Source organism: Arachis ipaensis, chromosome B1 (assembly GCF_059453495.1).
Source record: "Arachis ipaensis isolate K30076 ecotype BB chromosome B1, ASM5945349v1, whole genome shotgun sequence".
Taxonomy (NCBI): Eukaryota; Viridiplantae; Streptophyta; class Magnoliopsida; order Fabales; family Fabaceae; genus Arachis; species Arachis ipaensis.
This window is the reverse complement of record NC_142436.1, coordinates 96,888,176-96,909,460: the sequence shown is the minus strand read 5'-3', so window position 1 is coordinate 96,909,460 and position 21,285 is coordinate 96,888,176. Positions and strand designations below refer to the sequence as shown.

The window sequence follows — 21,285 nt, the reverse complement described above, 5'->3', positions numbered from 1 at the left end:
TGGCTCTTGCTTCAATTTGAGTTAGCATGGAGTTTCCAGAATTTTTACTGTTATCCTATTTGAATTTACCGTGACCACCTCACGTTGTTGCTGGCCCTATTTGGCTGCTACTTCTGAAATCCCAGATCGGAGAGGAGAGGAGGCGTTTAACCTTGTCATTGTTGCTGCCATGGAAATAGGTGCTGGAAACTGCTAATGGAGCAGCTGCGTTTAGTGAATTTTCGACAGTTTCGGCTAGTCGAGGTAGGGGATTAAACGTTTTTAATTTAGAATGCCCACCAAGTTATTTGAAGAAGTGCAAATGGTTAACAATGGTTAAGAATTTCTTAATTGACATGAATGACCTGAAATGCATTTGAAATTTGTTAGTTGTTGTGAATATTTTGAGCTGTGATTGAATTTAGATGCTATTGTGAATAATGACTAATTTAGTATAGTTTATTAAATTGCAATATGCCGAGTTAATTATTGAAAAGCTGTGGTATGGATAACTGATGAATTGAGTTTTGATTATTGTTGTGAATGTCATTAGTTTTGTTGTTATGAGAGACTAATTGATAGAAATAAGCTTGGTTTGAGGTTGGGAAATTTGGAGTAAGTTTGATGATGTTTTAGTGCTTCAATTGGATTATTGAATTCAGGTTAAGGCTGCGAATGTCTTTGGGCATTGTTGTGAGTGTTTGAAGTTGTAATTGATATTGTTTTCTCTGATGTGGATGGAATTGAGTTGAATTATAACTGTAGTTGGTGATTGATTTGATGATTGTGCATACTGAATGTTGTAAGGGATAGAATAAATGGTGTTACTTTTGTTGCTGAGCTTGCTGGTGTGAATTGATGAGTTATTGTATGTTTGAATGATGATGAGTGTATATGGAAAATTATGCTTGGCATAGTGTAGAAAAGAAAAGGTTTGATGGTGCTAAAGTACTTGACATCGTGTGAATTATTGATTCTGGGCTCTTGGGCTGTGTTGGCGATGAAGACAATTTTGAATAACTGGAAAGAGGTTAAACGTGTGATTTTGGAAGGGTTATAAGTTCAAATGTGGTTTTTGATAAGTAAGGTTGTTGAAAATGCTTAAGGCAGAATTTCTGCATACATGACAGTAGAAAGAATCAATTTCTGAGAGCATCCCAGGTCATATACTTGAATGAAACTATTTTTTCATGAAACTTTACTGTGTGTTGAGCATCTCATAAAAAATTCAGAATTTATTGATGAGTATTTTGGGAGAAATGAAGTTTTGAAGATTGATGGTTTTTGCAGAAAATTTTGTTTCTTTACTGCAGAAGCACCATCTTCTAACTCATTTAACTTTCAATTCTGGTAAGTATTTGAGCTGAAACTAACGGCATTTTCAAGCTTCCTGTGTCCACAATCTGCATTTTAAATTTCATGTCAATATCCTATTTAACCAAGTAGATATGTTGAAAAGAGTATGGATAACTCACTGGATTTTGGAAACCGAATTCTAAAAGGCCTGGCTGTGTTTCTCACTTCATAACTTTTTCATATGACATGGTATTTATCTGGAATTTGATTCAATAAAAAGCTAAAAGAGTCTTGTTTGAGGTCGTGAATTTTGAAAGGCATTGGGTGAAAACTGGATTTTTAAGGAATTTATCAAACTTACTACTTGCTGCTATTTTTCTGCATTTTCTTAGGAAACAATAACAGAATTATATGAGAGATGGTACAAGTTTTTATTGTGACCAAATTACCTCAACACCAAGTTTCATGGAATACTAGTTTATTGAGTTTAATTTTGAAAGAATCCTATGATAAGTGAAAGTTAGTTACGAATTGATGAGGCGAAAGTTGAATTGATGGGTTATGTGGGAATTGTGGGTTATGACCGAACTGTTGGCTATTGTAAATTGTGAATTTTCTGACTGATTTGAGAACCTCTTATTTGGTAGTTGTTGAGGAAAGGGGGAGACTTGTTGAGAAAGAGGGAACCCGTAAGGGTGGCTAAGTCCGAGTTTTAGGGGAGGTGCTGCCGAAATTTTATAAAATTTGAGGTTTTATTTGAGAAGTTATTTTAGAAGATTTGGATTTGAAAAATGATTATTTAAGTTTTATTTGATTACTTCTAATGAGAGGCTATGTTTTGAAAGGTGTTTAATGAAATTAAAATAAATGATTTTCTTGAGTCTTTTGATAGAGGACTAAACTGAAAAATAGTTTTAAAGTTGGCTTGACTCAAGGTTGCTAAAGCAGAGATTATGAACTGAATTGATGATTGAGATTTTTGCGAACGAATGCTTGAGAAAGTTAAGAAATGTTTAAGAAAATATGTTAAGGATTCAAAGGGAAAAGAGAATGGGGAACTGATATATGGATTGTTGAGTTTTAGAAAGGAAAATGAAAAGTGATAAAATACGGGAAAACCCCACGAACTGTTAGTTGTTTAACTACGGGGAAAATCCATGAATTGATAATTGGTAAAATTTGGGAAGTACCCACGAACTGAATGATCATTGATCTCGGGGAAAACCTATAGATTGTTATTTGTTTTATATGCAGGAAAAACCCACGGACTGATAATTATTGATTACGGGAATAACCCATGAATTGTTGTATGTTGATCTCGGGTATAGCCCATAAACTGAAGATCAATGTTTGCTATGTATTGATCTCGGGTATAACCCACGAACTAAAGATCGCTATGTTATTGTGTATTGATCTCGGGTATAACCCACGAACTAAAGATCTTTGTTTTGTTTGTGAAATGATCTCGGGGACGCCCACGAACTGAGGATCACTGTTTCCCCTTGTGCGTATATTATGGGGTCGGGCTTTGCGCCGACTGCCGGTAGTCACGAAGGAGCGGTATTCTTACCACCGACACATATGCACTAAGGACACAAAGGGAAGCCATATCTGGGACTTGTTCCTAGGTAATGTCGGGCTGCAGGGTGTAAACCGACATGTGAGCTCATGGCCTTCTTAGGACAGACATGCATCATATTGGTTGTGCATTTGCATTTGGTTGTGTTTACTTATATTACTTCTCTGTGATTGTGTTGTTTTCTTTTATTGTGATTTGTTTGTGTGTTTAATTGAGTTTCTTACTTGTGCTGGTAGTCTGTGAATGTATAGAGATGATTTATAACTGTTTGTTGTGACTGAGAATCAATTATGTGGCTGAAAGATATTTAATATGTCAAATTTTGTGATTGAGATCTATTTTGGGTTTAGGAATCTAAAGAAAGTAACTATTTATTTAAAGTAAGATTAAAAAGTATTTCAAAGGGTTGATAAAGAATGTTTATTAAGCAAAGTTAATTATTTACATGTTAATCATTACTTTTACGGTATTCCCATTCCCTACTGAGAACGTGTGCTTTGTTCTCACCCCAAATTTTCCACCCTTTCAGTGACACAGGTACGAAGATTCAGTTGAAGCTGCGAGCGATTCTAGAATTTATTTATGAGTTAATTTTCTTTCATAGAGTTTCCTCGCCCTTATTGCTTAAGATTTTTATTTTATACAGAGGGATAGAGTATGTATCTAAGGTTTATTTTAAATCTTTTGTATGACAGAAATTATTATTAGTAATTATGTGATTATTATTACTTGGTGATGTTTGCTATATGATTTTAATAAACAAAAACAAAAATTTCTGGTATTTTTACTAAAATTGAATCGCGATATCGAACTAAAGGCTTAATAGTAAATAGTTAATAAGGAAAACAGGTCAGTAACGCCTTACTTTTGGTACGATCATGACGTATTGGAAGTTGGGTCGTTACAATATGGTATCAGAGCAGTTCGTTCCTGTTAGAGCCTTGGGAATGGACTGACTATGCTTCATTGCATACTCTGAGTGTCTGTCATGCTTTGTGACTTGTTCTGGTAACAAGAGTTTGTGTTTTATTTGCATGACTGTCTGATGATTAACGCTGTTAGTTTACCATTTCATACTTCATGGTATTAGGTCTGGCCAACTTAATACTGATGATTTATGTATATGGGAACACTAATGGATTATCATAGACGAAATAGAAGAATAGGTAATGCGATTTACGGGGTTTGGGAGCGTTAGAAGTTATAAAGTTAGCTTCGTTTTGACGTGTAATCTTTATTCGTGCCACGCAAACTCGTGCCATCTTTTTCTTCGTTGCTTTCACTGGAATTCTTTAGTTTAAATTTCCTCCTTAGAATGTGATTTGATTGTTCCCGAACCATACCTTATCATTCTTGTATGCCTTTGTTCGCCTATGAATCTGATTGCTTACGTAACTCTTTGAATATTCATTCTTGATAATGCCTATGCTTTTGTTCATATATTCTGTTTTCTTTGATTTAAGTTTGAACTTATTTTATTCTAGCAATTTTCGAGGGCGAAAATTTTTCTAAGGTGGGTAGAATGTAACAACCCTAGTTTTTGAAAATCAAATAATTAGTTATTTGTGATTTATTTTAAGAAAATTATTTTACTAAAGGTAATTAAATGGAGTTTCATGATAATTGGAGTTTAAATTAATTAGAACTTTTATATAAATTTTATTAGATATTTGGTATAGTTGAAATTATAATTTTGATAATTGAAAAATAAGAAGAATTGTATAATTTAATTTAAATAAATTCTATTTTGAATGAATTATGTTATTAATTTGAACTCTTAGAAATTATTTTATCAGAAATGATTAGATCGATATTTGTAAATACTTTAAGTTTAAGTCAATTAATATTTATGTACAATTTTTATTATAATTAATTATTTTATAAATTGAAATTAAAGTTTCAGAGATAGAAAAATAATAGAGATTTGTATGATTTAATCTAGAAAATTGATATTTGAATTTAAATTGTACTTTACAAAATATAATTAACTTGTTCATTTTATAATGTAAATTAGAAATAAATGATTGAACATAGCAATAGGATGATAAATAATGTTCCTAAATATTTTTAATAGAGTACACTTGATTTTAAAATTACTCTACCCTTTAATTTTATCAAAATATCTATTCATATCTATCTATATTATTTTATAAAATCCTAATTCCTAACCCTAATTCCCAAATTGAATCAGAAACCCTAATTCCCAAATTAATTGAGAAACCCTAACCCTGGCACCCTCACCACAGCCGCACCCCACCCCCTTTCACCCCTTCAGTGGAACAATTTCAGAAACGAGAAATTAGAGAGAGAGAGATGCACGAAGAAGAGAAGCCCGCCAGCTACCACCGCGTCGCCATTACTGAGCTAAAGCGCCGCCGTCCAGCCTCATCCCACCGTGTTACCATGGTCACCGTTACTGTTGCAAGGAAAGGGGAGAGGGCTGAAGCTGCACGTCCGAGGGAGAAGGGTGGATGCTGTTCGCCGTGCCGCCTCCCTGGAGCTCGTCGTCGAGCTGCTTCGCAGCGCCGTCCCGTCCATAGAGCCAGAGCCCGCGTCGCCATCGTCCATTCGCGTTCTGCCGCCGCCGCTTCAAGGGTCTGTCATCGCTGCTGACGTCGCCAAAAGGAGGAGAGCGACCACCACGAGGAGCTGTGTTCCACGCCGCTGTCGCCATCGATCCACGGCCACTGCCGCGAGGGTTCCGCGGCCGTCATTCCAATGCCGCCGTTCATGCCCTCTGTTCCCTTCGTGGTTCTGTCCAGCATCACCAGCACTGAAGTCAGCTTCTACCACCGCCAAGCTTTGTTGGAGCTAGTGCTGTTTTTGAAGGTTTGGAGTGGAGGCTTGCCCAGTTCTGTCTCTGCTCATGGTTCTCACAGCTGCCAGAGCCTCCGCCGCCATCAAAACTGCGTGGATTCGTAATATTGGGTTTACCGCATTTAAATTCTTCAATTACGACTAATTGAGGTAAGGCATTCTGGCTCTTGCTTCAATTTGAGTTAGCATGGAGTTTCCAGAATTTTTACTGTTATCCTATTTGAATTCACCGTGACCACCTCACGTTGCTGCTGGCCCTGTTTGGCTGCTACTTCTGGAATTCCAGATCGAGAGGAGAGGAGGCGTTTAACCTTGTCATTGTTGCTGCCATGGAAATAGGTGCTGGAAACTGCTAATGGAGCAGCTGCGTTTAGTGAATTTTCGACAGTTTCGGCTAGTCGAGGTAGGGGATTAAACGTTTTTAATTTAGAATGCCCACCAAGTTATTTGAATAAGTGCAAATGGTTAACAATGGTTAAGAATTTCTTAATTGACATGAATGACCTGAAATGCATTTGAAATTTGTTATTTGTTGTGAATATTTTGAGCTGTGATTGAATTTAGATGCTGTTGTGAATAATGACTAATTTAGTATAGTTTATTAAATTGCAATATGCCGAGTTAATTATTGAAAAGCTGTGGTATGGATAACTGATGAATTGAGTTTTGATTATTGCTGTGAATGTAATTAGTTTTGTTGTTATGAGAGACTAATTGATAGAAATAAGCTTGGTTTGAGGTTGGGAAATTTGGAGTAAGTTTGATGATGTTTTAGTGCTTCAATTGGATTATTGAATTCAGGTTAAGGCTGCGAATGTCTTTGGGCATTGTTGTGAGTGTTTGAAGTTGTAATTGATATTGTTTTCTCTGATGTGGATGGAATTGAGTTGAATTATAACTGTAGTTGGTGATTGATTTGATGATTGTGCATACTGAATGTTGTAAGGGATAGAATAAATGGTGTTACTTTTGTTGCTGAGCTTGCTGGTGTGAATTGATGAGTTATTGTATGTTTGAATGATGATGAGTGTATATGGAACATTATGCTTGGCATAGTGTAGAAAAGAAAAGGTTTGATGGTGCTTAAGTACTTGACATCGTGTGAATTATTGATTCTGGGCTCTTGGGCTGTGTTGGCAATGAAGACAATTTTGAATAACTGGAAAGAGGTTAAACGTGTGATTTTGGAAGGGTTATAAGTTCAAATGTGGTTTTTGATAAGTAAGGTTGTTGAAAATGCTTAAGGCAGAATTTCTGCATACATGACAGTAGAAAGAATCAATTTCTGAGAGCATTCCAGGTCATATACTTGAATGAAATTATTTTTGCATGAAACTTTACTGTGTTTTGAGCATCTCATAAAAAAATCAGAATTTATTGATGAGTATTTTGGGAGAAATGAATTTTTGAAGATTGATGGTTTCTGCAGAAAATTCTGTTTCTTTACTGCAGAAGCACCATCTTCTAACTCACTTAACTTTCAATTCTGGTAAGTATTTGAGCTGAAACAAACGGCATTTTCAAGCTTCCTGTGTCCACAATCTGCATTTTAAATTTCATGTCAATATCCTATTTAACCAAGTAGATATGTTGAAAAGAGTATGGATAACTCACTGGATTTTGGAAACCGAATTCTAAAAGGCCTGGCTGTGTTTCTCACTTCATAACTTTTTCATATGACATAGTATTAATCTGGAATTTGATTCAATAAAAAGCTAAAAGAGTCTTGTTTGAGGTCGTGAATTTTGAAAGGCATTGGGTGAAAACTGGATTTTTAAGGAATTTATCAAACTTACTACTTGCTGTTATTTTTCTGCATTTTCTTAGGAAACAATAACAGAATTATAAGAGAGATGGTATAAGTTTTTATTGTGACCAAATTACCTCAACACCAAGTTTCTTGGAATAATAGTTTATTGAGTTTAATTTTGAAAGAATCATATGATAAGTGAAAGTTAGTTACGAATTGATGAGGCGAAAGTTGTATTGATGGGTTATGTGGGAATTGTGGGTTATGACCGAACTGTTGGCTATTGTAAATTGTGAATTTTCTGACTGATTTGAGAACCTCTTATTTGGTAGTTGTTGAGGAAAGGGGGAGACTTGTTGAGAAAGAGGGAACCCGTAAGGGTGGCTAAGTCCGAGTTTTAGGGGAGGTGCTGCCGAAATTTTTATAAAATTTGAGGTTTTATTTGAGAAGTTATTTTAGAAAATTTGGATTTGAAAAATGATTATTTAAGTTTTATTTGATTACTTCTAATGAGAGGCTATGTTTTGAAAGGTGTTTAGTGAAATTAAAATAAATGATTTTCTTGAGTCTTTTGATAGAGGACTAAACTGAAAAATAGTTTTAAAGTTGGCTTGACTCAAGGTTGCTAAAGCAGAGATTATGAACTGAATGATGATTGAGATTTTTGCGAACGAATGCTTGAGAAAGTTAAGAAATGTTTAAGAAAATATGTTAAGGATTCAAAGGGAAAAGAGAATGGGGAACTGATATATGGATTGTTGAGTTTTAGAAAGGAAAATGAAAAGTGATAGAATATGGGAAAACCCCATGATGACAAGTCATCTTAGCCTATTTTCACTATTCTTTTTCTTTTGTTTTCAATAGGTTTTATGCACTTTCTTAAGCCATAAGCAAGCCAATTGGGTAGATTTCCATGTTTCCTTTGATTCAATCAACCATGTATGAATTCATGCACTTTCATGAGATTTTATGCTATAATTGTCATATATTATGAAAGAAACACAATCTCATGATTTGGGGCATAGCTTTGATTGTTTTGATTGATTGATGATAGGTGAAAAGAGTTTTGAAGAAGGTTGAAGGAAGAAGGAAGGGCTAGGAGCAAGAGAGAACAAAAAGTTTGAGCCAAAGTTTACCTCAAACTTTAGCTCAAACTTTTAAAAGAGTTGAAAACATACCAGAGAAAAAAAGCTTGAGCTAAAGTTTGCCTCAAACTTTAGCTTAAACTTTTGGAAGAATTGAAAACATTCCAGAGGAAAAAAGCTTGAGCAAAAGTTTGCCTCAAACCTTAGCTCAAACTTTTGGGAGAAAAGCTTGAGCCAACGTTTGCCTCAAACTTTTTGGCAAACATTGGCGCCACACTTGCACACCCTGGAGGAGAAAAGTTTGCGCCAACGTTTGCCTCAAGATTTTTGGCAATCGTTGGCGCCACACCCATTTATAAGGGGACCAACGTTTGAGCAAAAGTTTGACCTCAAACTTTGGCTCAAACGTTGGTAGCAGCAAGCTTAAGCAATCTGGTATAAAAAGTTTGAGTAAAAGTTTGCCTCAAACTTTTACTCAAACTTTTATGATTTCAACCCGGTTCACAATGGATCTTTCTCCAACTCCAAGAGCAATCAACCAAGGCCTTTATCAACCCAATTCCATCAAGAGCAAAGGCCCAATTCAAGGCTTGAAGACCATTTGAAGAAAGTGTATAAATAGCTTAGGATTTAAGTTTTAGGGAGTTTTTCCTTTTGGCATTCTGAGAACACTTACAGAGAGCTCATCTTTACATTTTTTTGAATTGTTGCTTTAGAATTCTAAAGAATTGGGAAGGAGAATTGATCTCACTTCTTCCTTGTTCTTGCTCAGCAATCTTTACTTTTCTTGTTTTGGATCTTGGGTGGAGAATTGAAGAAATTCTGTTTCAATCTCACCTTGGGATCTTGTTTAATTTTCAGCATTGAGTTTCCATCTCTGTTAATTGCTTCTTCTTCTACTCTTCTGCAATTTACATTTCTTTATTTCCTTTGCAATTGTTCTTGCTGGATCTAGGAAGGCAGTGAGATCTAGACTTGGCTATCTAGTCTCTTGAGTCCTGAGATCTATAGCTTTCAATTTCAATTTCCTTGTTTCGTTGTCACACCAAGCTTATTCTCATTTTCATTTAAGATCCGGTTTAATTGAATCCATCTTTTACATTCCTGTTTGTTGAATTTTTCTTTTCCTTGTTTAATTTCTGCAAATCCAATCCCCAATTCCCTTTACGATTCAAGCCATTTACATTTCTTGCACTTTAAGATTCTGCAATTTATATTTCTTTCGTTCTAAGTTTCTGCCATTTAATTTCTTGTTCTTTAAGATTCAGCACTTTATTTTCTGTTCTCTTTAATTTCATGCAATTTACCCATTCCCTTTACTTTCCATGCAATTTAAATTCTGTTAATCACAAATCACTCAACCAAATCTTGATTCGCTTGACTAAATCAACCACTAAACTGAAATTGCTCAATCCTTCAATCCCTGTGGGATCGACCTCACTCACGTGAGTTATTATTACTTGATACGACCCGGTGCACTTGCCGATTAGTTTTGTGTGTTTGGGATTCGATTATTCGTTTTCCGAAAATACACATCAAGTTTTTGGCGCCGTTGCCGGGGATTGAAATAGATTGACAATGATTACGTGAAGTGGAGATCTAGATCAAACACTTTTTCTTTTCTTTTTCTCTAATTTTTGACTAACACGCTAACTGTTTGAAATTTTGCTTAAACTAAACTTCATTCTAGCAATAGATTGAAGTTTTCCTGGTTTCTCTGGCATTGTGTGATTCTTATGTTTTTGCCTGTTGAATATAAGAGAGAAGCAATTTTCTTTCATTAATCTTTCAAGCCTATCAACTGTTTGATACATCGTGTCAGCTAATTTTCCGATCACATTTTGGGCATGAATATATTCAATCTTCATTTGGACAGTTTGTGATTGTGTAGATCATGGAGGGGAACTCAAAGAATTCTAGTAAGTAGGGGAGTAATATCCCCACCTTAGATGACAAGCAACCACTCATTACCATGAACGACATTGTTCAGTGGTTTGAAGCTTTCCCACAAGGAAACATCATCGGATGGGAAGAACTAATGAGTGAACTCCTAGTCAAGATGAAGCCACCTCAGAGAACTGTTAAACCAGAGGTAAGAGTGCAACCATTCGCACAAGAGAAGGAAATTGAAGGTATTCGTGCAATCATGGCCCAAAGCGAGCAGATACATCAACAGCTTAAGCAATAATTGGAGCTGATTAACAGAAAAGTAGATGAACTGCAACATGCTGTGGCAAATGCACAGAACTCACCTCAAAATCCCCATTATTGGAATCAATCTGAAAACGGTTCTGGAGTAATTAACTATGAGCAACACAGTCATGAGCGTTCACACTCTCCAAATAGCTCCTCAAGCATGTTCCAACGTAGGACTCAGAATGATGTGTACAACCCACCCTGGAGAACTCAATCCAACTGGAGGGGGGTTAAAAACCAAAATCAAAGACCAAGGGACTTCAACTGTAACAACCCCAATTTCAAAAACCAGCATAAAAACCACCCCCACAACAACAACCATCACGCACCACCCCAATGCACACACTTCCAACCCCATCCTGCCTCACAACTCGCCCAAAATGACTCTCATCAACCATCACAGTTGACACAACCACAATAATTTCCAAACTCTCAAAGACTCTATGTCCTAGAAATGATGATGGAAAGATACATGAAGGTTCAAGAAATGATGACAGTAGAGCAGGAAGAAATAAGGAAAAATCAAGAGATGATAAGCAGGAACCAAGAGGCCTCACTCAGAAGAGTTGAAAAGCAAATGGAACAACTGGTTCAAAATCTTGCTGAATTGGGCGAGAGAGAGGCAAATATATCCCTAAGGGCCACTGAAGATGACCCAAAGAACAGTGAAAAAGCTGCTGGGTTGAAAGGGAAAGCAGTTATGGAAAAAAGTGAGAAGGCTACGGGAAAAGAAACAATCATCAAGGAAAAGCCCACGGTGAGAGGGGGAAACCAAAGGCAACAGAAGCCTCAACTTCCATGATCAGAAAATGAAGGATGTCAAGCTAATGACAATAAAAGAGCGCTTGTTGGGAGGCAACCCAACCTGAGGTAGTTTTCTTTCCATAGTTATTTTAATAAAAAGGTTAATTAACTTCATCTATATTGCAAGAAGCTAAGTTTGGTGTTGCACACCAAAACAATCTAAGGGAGAATGAAGGATTCTAAGTTTGGTGTTCCACCAAAATTTCATCATAAAACGCATTCCCACTTTCTGCATAATGCTAGCTTCAAGCATTTAGATAAACTAGTTAACTATTCTGCTGTTTCCTAGTTTTCAGTTTATTACTTTTGAAAAAGAAAAAAAAAGTTTCACACATGGTTAATCTGATGCATGAGAACCATTGGCAAGGTACTAAGTTTGGTGTTCCCACACTAAAGTAAGTTTAAAAGGCCCACAAATAAATCATGCATGCTAACCATTTTTCAAGTGCTTGGGGAACAAGCAACTTTCAATATCATTGCAGAGCATCATACAAGCTTTTGGAAGGATTAAGCATCATCAACCAAAGAGATGAAAGAGGAATGTGTGGATCAGTGATGATGATGATGAGGAGTAAAGCAAGCGAACTCCAAAAGGTTGTATTGTTAAGTGATTATCTTACATCAAACACTGCTATGATTGAGAGTGGTTTTGTTTCCCTGATTATCTGTCTGTTTAGTATAGTTTTTCTTTCTGAAATTCAATAAGCAAGATGCTTGATCATTTACAACATCATACTCTCCAAAACTTGTTTGCACTCAATTTTTCAAAAAGATGCATCACATGAAAGTTCTTTGAAAAGAAGGATTGGGGAATTAAACAATTTTGAAGCAAGCAAAAGATTAGGAGAAGTGGTGGTTCTAGTTGTATAATTATGTATTGAGGTTGCATGCTTATGAAACCTTGCATGGGAGCTATTAGGCGGGACATAGAGTTCAAAGAAGTGTTGTGGAGATTCTCAAACATTTATTGATCCAAGAAGCAGCAAACAAAACAAAAGAAAATAAAGAAAATACAAAAACAAAAAGAACATGGCCCAAGGCTCTGAGCATCAATTACTAGGCAGAAAAGAAAGGAGAAACAAAAACTCAAAGAGTTGTTATCCTAGTAAATGCTTGTGGTTGAATTGTGTCAAAGAAAGAGGCTTGAGCAAGTAAATCCTTAGGGGTGCTTTAACACCTAATACCTTAAAACCAACTGGTTTAGGAGTATTGATTGAAAGTTTATCTAAAGAGCCGCTTTGAGACATGACACTTAGAGTCAAGGCCAAAGCACAGCAACTATAAGCTGCTTCAAGGTGATTACCTATAGAGAGATCTCCATGATATCATTTGGATGAAAGTCCTAGGACCTAAGACCCCCAATATGTAAGGACTAGTAAGCACTGAAGCCCTTGCATGAGCATATAATTTAGAGTTCACCCCACTGTCACTTAATCACTTCACTCACAGGATAGTACATGTAATTTTTCAAATCCATTCTGATTGGAAGAACCTTTGAGCATAATTCTCTTCTTGCTTGGGGACAAGTAAGCTTTAAGTTTGGTGTTGTGATGACAAGTCATCTTAGCCTATTTTCACTATTCTTTTTCTTTTGTTTTCAATAGGTTTTATGCACTTTCTTAAGCCATAAGCAAGCCAATTGGGTAGATTTCCATGTTTCCTTTGATTCAATCAACCATGTATGAATTCATGCACTTTCATGAGATTTTATGCTATAATTGTCATATATTATGAAAGAAACACAATCTCATGATTTGGGGCATAGCTTTGATTCTTTTGATTGATTGATGATAGGTGAAAAGAGTTTTGAAGAAGGTTGAAGGAAGAAGGAAGGGCTAGGAGCAAGAGAGAACAAAAAGTTTGAGCCAAAGTTTGCCTCAAACTTTAGCTCAAACTTTTAAAAGAGTTGAAAACATACCAGAGAAAAAAAGCTTGAGCTAAAGTTTGCCTCAAACTTTAGCTTAAACTTTTGGAAGAATTGAAAACACTCCAGAGGAAAAAAGCTTGAGCAAAAGTTTGCCTCAAACTTTAGCTCAAACTTTTTGGCAAACGTTGGCATCACAAAACCAACACCCTGGAGGAGAAAAGCTTGAGCCAACGTTTGCCTCAAACTTTTTGGCAAACGTTGGCGCCACACTTGCACACCCTGGAGGAGAAAAGTTTGCGCCAACGTTTGCCACAAGATTTTTGGCAATCGTTGGCGCCACACCCATTTACAAGGGGGCCAACGTTTGAGCAAAAGTTTGACCTCAAACTTTGGCTCAAACGTTGGTAGCAGCAAGCATAAGCAATCTGGTATAAAAAGTTTGAGTAAAAGTTTGCCTCAAACTTTTACTCAAACTTTTACTCAAACTTTTATGATTTCAACCCGGTTCACAATGGATCTTTCTCCAACTCCAAGAGCAATCAACCAAGGCCTTTATCAACCCAATTCCATCAAGAGCAAAGGCCCAATTCAAGGCTTGAAGACCATTTGAAGAAAGTGTATAAATAGCTTAGGATTTAAGTTTTAGGGAGTTTTTCCTTTTGGCATTCTGAGAACACTTACAGAGAGCTCACCTTTACATTTTTTTGAATTGTTGCTTTAGAATTCTAGAGAATTGGGAAGGAGAATTGATCTCACTTCTTCCTTGTTCTTGCTCAGCAATCTTTACTTTTCTTGTTTTGGATCTTGGGTGGAGAATTGAAGAAATTCTGTTTCAATCTCACCTTGGGATCTTGTTTAATTTTCAGCATTGAGTTTCCATCTCTGTTAATTGCTTCTTCTTCTACTCTTCTGCAATTTACATTTCTTTATTTCCTTTGCAATTGTTCTTGCTGGATCTAGGAAGGCAGTGAGATCTAGACTTGGCTATCTAGTCTCTTGAGTCCTGAGATCTATAGCTTTCAATTTCAATTTCCTTATTTCGTTGTCACACCAAGCTTATTCTCATTTTCATTTAAGATCCGGTTTAATTGAATCCATCTTTTACATTCCTGTTTGTTGAATTTTTCTTTTCCTTGTTTAATTTCTGCAAATTCAATCCCCAATTCCCTTTACGATTCAAGCCATTTATATTTCTTGCACTTTAAGATTCTGCAATTTATATTTCTTGCGTTCTAAGTTTCTGCCATTTAATTTCTTGTTCTTTAAGATTCAGCACTTTATTTTCTGTTCTCTTTAATTTCATGCAATTTACCCATTCCCTTTACTTTCCATGCAATTTAAATTCTGTTAATCACAAATCACTCAACCAAATCTTGATTCGCTTGACTAAATCAACCACTAAACTGAAATTGCTCAATCCTTCAATCACTGTGGGATCGACCTCACTCACGTGAGTTATTATTACTTGATACGACCCGGTGCACTTGCCGGTTAGTTTTGTGTGTTTGGGATTCGATTATTCATTTTCCGAAAATACACATCACCCCACGAACTGTTAGTTATTTAACTACGGGAAAAATCCATGAATTGATAATTGGTAAAATTCGGGAAGTACCCACGAACTGAATGATCATTGATCTCGGGGAAAACCTATAGATTGTTAATTATTTTATATGCGGGAAAATCCCACGGACTGATAATCATTGATTATGGGAATAACTCATGAATTGTTGTATGTTGATCTCGGGTATAGCCCATGAACTGAAGATCAATGTTTGCTGTGTATTGATCTCGGGTATAACCCACGAACTGAAGATCGCTATGTTATTGTGTTTTGATCTCGTGTATAACCCACGAACTGAAGTTCTCTGTTTTGTTTGTGAAATGATCTCGGGGACGCCCACGAACCGAGGATCACTGTTTCCCCTTGTGCCTATATTATGGGGTCGGGCTTTGCGCCGACTGCCGGTAGTCACGAAGGAGCGGTATTCTTACCACCAACACATATGCACTAAGGACACAAAGGGAAGCCATATCTGGGACTTGTTCCTAGGTAATGTCGGGCTGCAGGGTGTAAATCGACACGTGAGCTCATGGCCTGCTTAGGACAGACAAGCATCATATTGGTTGTGCATTTGCATTTGGTTGTCTTTGCTTATATTACTTCTCTGTGATTCTGTTGTTTGTTTTATTGTGATTTGTTTGTGTGTTTAATTGAGTTTCTTACTTGTGCTGGTAGTCTGTGAATGTATAGAGATGATTGATAACTGTTTGTTGTGACTGAGAATCAATTATGTGGCTGAAAGATATTTAATATGTCAAATTTTATGATTGAGATCTATTTTGGGTTTAGGAATCTAAAGAAAGTAACTATTTATCTAAAGTAAGATTAAAAAGTATTTCAAAGGGTTGATAAAGAATGTTTATTAAGCAAAGTTAATTATTTGCATGTTAATCATTACTTTTACGGCATTCCCATTCCCTACTGAGAACGTGTGGTTTGTTCTCACCCCAAATTTTCCACCCTTTCAGTGACACAGGTACGAAGATTCAGTTGAAGCTGCGGGCGATTCTATAATTTATTTATGAGTTAATTTGCTTTCATAGAGTTCCTTCGCCCTTATTGCTTAAGATTTTTATTTTATACAGAGGGATAGGATTTGTATCTAAGTTTTATTTTAAATCTTTTGTATGACAGAAATTATTATTAGTAATTATGTGATTATTATTACTTGGTGATGTTTGCTATATGATTTTAATAAACAAAAACAAAAATTTCTGGTATTTTTACTAAAATTGAATCGCGATATCGAACTAAAGGCTTAATAGTAAATAGTTAATAAGGAAAACAAGTCAGTAACGCCTTACTTTTGGTACGATCATGACGTATTGGAAGTTGGGTCGTTACACACAAAGGAGGCGGGCCACTTGGAAGCCAAGCACGGAATGCCAAGCCAAGTTAAGGAGCTGGGCGTGGCACGCCACTCACACGCCAGGCACATGGCTCAATTTAATTAGTTTTTCCTTTAATTTTCAATTGTAATTTTATTTTCCTTTTTGTAATTTTTATTTCTAGTAAAAGGATTAGTATAAATAACCCTTGAGAGTACTGAAAAAGGGGTTGATTGGTTGGCTAGTGGAGGAATTAGTTGAGTTTTACTCTTACACTTCTCTTCATCTTCTTCCATCTCTTGTACTTTTTTCTAAGCTATGAGTAGCTAAACTCCCTCTCATTGGGAGAGGGAGCTCTGTTATACTTGATGGATTAATGACAGTGAATTTCTTCTTCTTTTTATCTCTCTTTGATTTGCTAGGAGGAATTTCGTTTTTCAAGTCTAGCATTCAATCATCTTGGAAAAGAAGTTGAATGCAAATTGGGTTTCATGGGAACCTTGGAAAAGGAAACATGAAACCATGCTTGAAATTCCTTCTCATAGTTGAGTTGTGATGCCAGGGCATTTTGGCCAATTTTACTGACCTTTTCTTTACTATTTTAGGGTAGTTTCATGTATTTTCTTAGTAAATAAGCAAGTTTTGGGTAAATATTCACTTACATATTGATTCAAGCAAACATTGTGAACTTTACATGATTTCATGAGAATTATGCATGAATTGAATGATAAAATGGATGATGCATGATCTCATGATTAAGAACCAAGCTTTGATGCACTTTATTTTCTTTCAGGACAAAGGAAGCAAGGAAGAGCCACGTTAGTCTAACTAACGTGACCACTAACGTGGAATGGGAGCTAGCTTGCAACGTTAATGGAAAAAGTGATCACCAATAACGCCTTCGAAAGCCATCATAGCCCACGTTAATTACATTAACGTGGAAGCTAATGTGGAGGAAAAGGGAAGCTCCAACGTTAGTGGTAAAAGTGAATGCCACTAACGTTCCAAAAAAGGCACACTTGGCCACGTTAAGAGTCACGTTAATTACATTAACGTGAACTCTAACGTGGGAGGAATAAGGAATCGCCAACGTTAGTGACACTCACCTTTTTCACTAACGTTGGACTAAGCCAATATTGCCCACGTTAGTTGCCACGTTAATGTAATTACATTAATGTGGAAGCTAACGTGGAGGAAGGAATGATGGGCCAACGTTAGTGACACTCACCTTTGTCACTAACGTTGGAGATGGCAATCACCACCACGTTAGTGGTTATGTTAATGCAATTAACGTGAGACACTAACGTGGGAAGAAGGGGCGTTTGAAGCATTAGTTACAAAGGTAAGTGTCACTAACGCTCTCGAAGCTTGGGCATGCCCACGTTAAGGGCCACGTTAGTTACACTAACGCGGATCACTAACGAGGGGAAAAGAAGCAAGAAGCAACGATATTGGAAAAAGGTGAATACCAATAGCGTTTGCGAAGGACCAAAAGCCAACATCTCCTGAGCCCAATGAATCCCCATTTCTGATCTTACCCATTCTCTTTATTATCTGCCATTTACGTTTTTGCTCATCTTCCCAAATTCCCATTTAAGATTCTGCAATTTACTTTTCGCCATTTACATTCTACCCTTTATTTCCAGCATTTACATTTTTCGTTATTTACTTTCCCGCCATTTAACTTTCTGCAATTCCTCAACTTAATTTCTGCTTAGCTCAACTAGAACATTCGTCTAATTAAAGTTTCTTGACCAATCAATCCATGTGGGATTCAGCCTCACTCTATTGTGAGTTTTTACTTGACGAAAATTCAGTATACTTACCGAGGGAAATTGTTGAGAGACAAGTTTTCGTGCAACAAGTTTATGGCGCCGTTGCCGGGGATTGATTTTGTATCAACAATGATTAAGTTGGAGGATAACTAGATTGAGCATTTTTTCTTTTGTTTTGTATTAATTCCATTTGAGTGATTTACTTTCAGTTTTACCTATTTTCTCCCCTTTAACCCTTACCAATTTGTTGTGTTTTTTGTCATTAATTACAAGTCAGTTAACCAACCCACTAACTGTTTGATATATTGCACCACTTACACTAACAGCATTCCTAACAAGAGTAATTTCTCCATTCAATTTCTCTCTTACTTTTTGCCTTGTTGGTTGTATGACAGGTAGAAAAAGCGGGGCTTCAACTTCCTTTGATTCCGAACCTGAGAGGACCTTCATTAGATTAAGGAAGGATGCAAGAGGAAAGAGAGTCGTTGGTGCTGAGGAGGAGGAAAAGTACTTTGAACCAGACATGGAGGAGAATATGGAGAACCACCATGAAGAAGATGCTCACAACCATGGCAGAGAAGGTCCAGCGAATCATGCTGGGCAAGAGAGAAGAGTTCTAGGCTCTTATATCAATCCAAACCTAGAAAATTGTGGAAGTAGCATCCAAAAGCCAACCATACATGCCAATAATTTTGAACTAAAGCCCTAGCTCATCACCCTAGTCCAGAACAATTGTGCATTCGGAGGAAGTGCCCAAGAAGACCCCAATCAACATCTCACCACTTTCCTAAGGATATGTGATACTGTGAAGTCTAATGGTGTTCATCTTGACACTTATAGACTGCTTTTGTTTCCCTTCTCACTTAACGATAAAGCAGCTAAATGGCTGGAATCCTTCCCGAATGAGAGTCTAACAACCTGGAAAGTGGTGGTGAACAAATTCTTGGCGAGATTCTACCCTCCTCAAAGAATTAACAGGTTGAGAGCTAAGGTACAAACCTTCAGGCAACAAGATGGTGAAACTCTCTATGAAGCATGGGAGAGGTTTAAGGACTTGACAAGAAGGTGCCCGCCAGACATGTTCAATGAATGGGTGCAATTACATATTTTTTATGAGGATCTTTCTTACGAATCAAAGAAGGCAGTAGATCACTCATCTGGGGGATCTCTGAACAAGAAGAAGACCATTGAAGAAGCCATAGATGTCATTGAGACTGTAGCTGAGAATGATTACTTCTATCCTTCTGAAAGGGGCAATACTACAGGAGTGATGGAGCTGAACAACATGGACGCACTGCTGGCTCAAAACAAGATGATCACCAAGCAGCTGGCTAACCTTACCAAGAAGATGGAAAGGAACCAGGTGGCAGCAATCACCACCTCATTAGCAGCCCAACAAGGAGTAAATTTTGAGGATGAGGGTGACTAGGAACAAGCCAACTACATTGGGAATTCACCCAGGTAGACCCATGATCCATACTCCAAAACGTATAATCCTGGTTGGAGGAACCACCCAAACTTTGGGTAGGGAAATCAACAAGATCAAGGCCAAGATCAGAGATGTCAAAACCCCAACAACAATGCAACTCATCAACATTCCACACAGAGATCATATCAGCACCCACCTAACAATACCTCTCAACATCCATATCAAAACCAAAATGGCCCTTCTCATCCCTCCAATCTCAACTCACCATCATCCGAAGATAGACTCTCAAGGATTGAGACTCTACTTGAAGGCATATGCAAAGAAATCCAAGATAGTAAAATGTTCCAAGAGGAAGTGCGATCCAATATGCAGGATCAAGATGCTGCCATCAAGAAACTTGAAACACAAATCGGCTACCTATTTAAGCAAGTTCCCAGCCACAACCTTTGCAGCAACACTGATTCAAACCCAAGGGAGGAGTGTCAGGCTATCACCCTCAGAAGTGGGAAGGAATTGAAGGAGACCTCCAAGAAACCACAAGAGAATGACTCAAATGAAAAGGAAAAGGAACAAGATGAAGTTCAAGTTCCCACTTCCAATTCACATCAAGAAGGAGAAGTGCTGAAGCCATACGTTCCAAAAGTCCCATACCCTCAGTAATTGAAGAAGAAGGGGGATGACAGCCAATTCTCAAGATTTTTAGAAATCTACAAGAAACTACAGATTAACATACACTTTGCTGAAGCAATAGAGCAAATGCTGCCCTATGCCAATTTCTTAATGGAATTAATGACCAAGAAGAGAAGCTGGAAGGACAACGAGACTGTGATATTAACTGAAGAATGTAGTGCCATCATTCAGCACAAACTACCACAGAAATTGAAGGATCCTAGGAGCTTCCAGATTCCTTGTATTATAGGGGAAATCACAGTGGAAAAGGCTCTATGTGATTTAGGAGCCAGCATAAATCTGATGTCTGTAGCAATGATGAGAAAAATGAGGATTGAGGAGGCCAAGCCAACAAAAATGGCCCTGCAACTAGCAGACCGATCATTCAATTTTCCCCACGGCATAGTAGAAGACTTGTTGGTGAAGGTAGGAGACTTTATCTTCCCAGCAGACTTTGTAGTGTTGGATATGAAGGAAGGGGCCAATGCTTCTACCATCCTGGGAAGACCATTCTTAGCCACTGCCGGAGCTATCATTGATGTCCAAAAGGGTGAACTTACCCTTAGAATACACAATGAGAAGATGATATTCAATGTGTTCAAGGCCATGAGTTACCCACAAGAACCATTGGGAGAATGTATGAGTTTGGATTTACTGGAAGATGCAGTACAAGAGACTTTTGAAGAAGAAGAACTAGAGGGGTTAACAGAAGAAGAGGAATCAGCATCAAGCGAAAAGGCTGCAACAGTTGAGGTTCATGTTCAGGGCACACTAGAGGAGGAGAATGAAAGAAAAGAAGCACCCAAACTTGAACTCAAAGCACTGCCGCCCACTCTCAAATATGCATATTTAGGAGAGAATGAAAGTTACCCAGTGATCATAAACTCAGCCCTCAGCCAAGAACAAGAGGAGGAACTACTCCATGTGTTACAAAAGCATAAGGATGCCATTGGATGGACCCTCGCTGACCTGAAGGGAATCAGTTCGGCCATATGCATGCATAAGATATTGTCGAAAGATGATGCCAAAACCTCCATCCAACCCCAAAGGAGGCTATATCTAGTCATGAAAGAAGTGGTACAGAAGGAAGTCATGAAGCTGTGGCAAGGAGTTGTAATCTACCCAATTTCGGATAGCCCATGGGTCA

General features: G+C 37.3%; 1 non-coding gene and 1 pseudogene across 1 annotated transcript; one reads left to right on the top strand and one right to left on the bottom strand.

The window, feature by feature from the left end:
- The first annotated feature begins 4,023 nt into the window (after positions 1-4,023).
- Positions 4,024-5,816, top strand: LOC148577577 (uncharacterized; annotated as a pseudogene).
- A 13,200-nt stretch (positions 5,817-19,016) lies between these two features.
- Positions 19,017-19,120, bottom strand: LOC148577576 (small nucleolar RNA R71). Its single transcript, XR_015904129.1, has one exon. It is a non-coding gene; the product is annotated as a small nucleolar RNA R71 (small nucleolar RNA).
- Between the last annotated feature and the right edge of the window lie 2,165 nt (positions 19,121-21,285).